Genomic DNA, 2,808 nt, shown 5'->3' with positions numbered 1-2,808 from the left:
CCCCCTCAGCCCCAGCAGTGCCCTGCTCCTTTCACAGTTCCTACTGCAACCAGGATGGCAGGGGATGGAAGTAAACAGGGACAAGAAATCTTCCGCAGCTTTGGGGATGAGATCCTCAAGGAGCTGAGTAGACATGGATTGTGGATCATTTCTTTCAACCATAGCCCTCATAGACTAATGGGAAAGATGGCAGTGGCTAAGACCAGCCTCCCTCCATGACCAGAGGAAGAGACTTCCAGGGGGGTGCGGGTGGGGGATGGCCAGAAGGGAGGAAGGCACTGCAGGTGTTCATCGCCCCCTACCCACCCCGCAGGCTGATGGCATTTGGGAAACACCTGCAATGTGAAGAGGTTATCACATAGTATACAGAACTGCATATCCTGGTTTTTCACACGACACTATATCATAAGTGATTTTCCATCTTATGATAAAATCTTGATAAATATTTTATTATTTTCCATTATGTAGATATACTATAATCTATTTGGTACTACAATGAACATCTTTGTAGTTATTCAGTATTTAGGATTATTCCTTCAGGCTATTAGATTCAAATACTGTGCATTTGTCAGATACTCAATACACTGCTTTCCAAATTACACTAATTTACAATCCAACCAGATTAGATGATAGTGCTGCACATGAGAAAATACACATCTACACACACAGATACATACACACTCAATTCTAATTATTCCTGGTAGTTATGTTCTATAAATTCACTGCAAGCACTGAATTACAAATACTGAACTATGGCGCCTATGGGAAATACAGGGTTAGGTTCCTGCAAGCCTCTGCTCACAAGATTTTCATCAATCAGTCAATACATAACCTTGTTTTATGAGTGTTCTCTTTAAAGACACCTCATTTACTACATGTTATTGATTCATTAACATTAAAATTACAGCCAATAGCACTGTAACGTATGACTCAGTGAAGCTTGTCTAACACACATATCTTCTCCATAAGGCAACGTAACAGCCTTCTTGCACTCAGAAACACTAGACAGCACTTGAGCACTATTCTTGGGGGCCATTTCAACCAGTGAAATCCCCCCCGAAAAAAGTATACAAATGTAAAAAGTGTTTGCCATATGTGGTGACACACACCTGTACTCCCAGCTACTCGGGAGACTGAGGAGGGAGGATCACTTGAGCCCAGGAGTTCAAGGCTGCAGTGAACTATGATCATACCACAGCACTCCAGCCTGGGTGACTGAGTGAGACCTCATCTCCAAAAACAAGTTAAGGCCGGACGTGGTAGCTCACGCCTGTAATTCTAGCACTTTGGGAGGCTGAGGCAGGTGGATTACCTGAGGTCAAGAGTTCAAGACCAGCCTGGCCAACATGGTGAAACCCAGTCTCTACTAAAAGTACAAAAATTAGGCCAGACGCGGTGGCTTACGCCAGTAATCCCAGCACTTTGGGAGGCTAAGATGGGCAGATCACCCGAGGTTGGGAGTTCAAGACCAGCCTGACCAACATGGAGAAACTCCATCTCTACTAAAAATAAAAAAAATTAGCTGGGCGTGGTGGCGCATGCCTGTAATCCCAGCTACTCCAGAGGCTGAGGCAGGAGAATCACTTGCACTCAGGAGGCGGAGGTTGCAGTGAGCCGAGATCGCGCCATTGCATGCCAGCCTGGGCAATAAGAGCGAAACTCCATCTCGGGAAAAAAAAAAAATGTAGCTGGGCATGGTGGCAAGCGCCTGTAACCCCAGCTACTTGGGAGACTGAGGCAGGAGAATCACTTGAATCCAGGAGGCAGAGGTTGCAGTGAGCCAAGATCATGCCACTGCACTCCAGCCTAAGCAAGAGAGCAAAAACTCCGTCTCAAAAAAAAAAAAAGTTAAATGTAAAAATTTTTAAGTGTTAAAAAAAGAGCACTAAATAGGCCACAAAATGGTCCCTTGTTTACAGTGTGGGAGCTGAACCAAGAAGGCAGATTATCCCCTTGTTCACCTCATCTAGAAATGTGCACATTGGAGAATTCCATTTTTTACCACTCTGAGCATGTCTGGGAATGACCATGAAGATTCCTTTTGGAGTTACTAGTAAATTTTAACAAGCAGCTGAATTCACAAATACAGAATCTGTGAATAATGAGGCTTGACTGTATATGTGTGTGTACCTATGTATGTATGTGTGTGTGTATGTGCATCTATATCTATAGATATAGACAGACAGATAGATCAATCTTATCTTAGGCTCCAGGAGAGCGTGTGGAGTTTTGAAAAAGTAAATCACTGGGTGCGGTGGCTCACGCCTGTGATCTCAGCACTTTGCGGGGCCAAGGTGGGCAGATCACTTGAGCTCAGGAGTTCAAGACCAGCCTGGACAATATGGCAAAACCTCATCTCTATTAAAAATACAAAAATTAGCCAGGTGTGGTGGCATGTACCTGTAATCCCAGCTACTCTAGTGGCCGAGGCAGGAGAATTGCTGAAACCCAGGAGGAGGCTGCAGTGAGCCGAGATTTCAGCACTGCACTCCAGCCTGGGCGACAGAGCCAGACCCTGACTCAAAAAAAAAAGACAAACATACGATAAGACAAGCAGAGTAAACTGTTAATGGTAAAATCTAGGTGGTGGGTTTATAGGTGTTCACTATAAAAGCCAACTGTTCCAGAGTTTAAAATTTTCAAAAATATTTTTCTTTAGTCATATCTATAGAATAAATAAGGAAGAATATAGTCAAACTGATACAAGCACTTATTTCTGGAGAGTAGAATTATAAGAGACTTTCACCTTCTTTTCTTCTTCTTTTTATTTATTTTTTTAATTTAATTTTTTTTTTTTTTTTTTTTTTT

The sequence above is a fragment of the Rhinopithecus bieti genome, unplaced genomic scaffold (genome assembly GCF_001698545.2).
Source record: "Rhinopithecus bieti isolate Rb0 unplaced genomic scaffold, ASM169854v2 scaffold_19969, whole genome shotgun sequence".
NCBI classification, from domain to species: domain Eukaryota; kingdom Metazoa; phylum Chordata; class Mammalia; order Primates; family Cercopithecidae; genus Rhinopithecus; species Rhinopithecus bieti.
The sequence above is the reverse complement of the archived record's forward strand: the minus strand, read 5'-3'. Positions refer to the sequence as shown.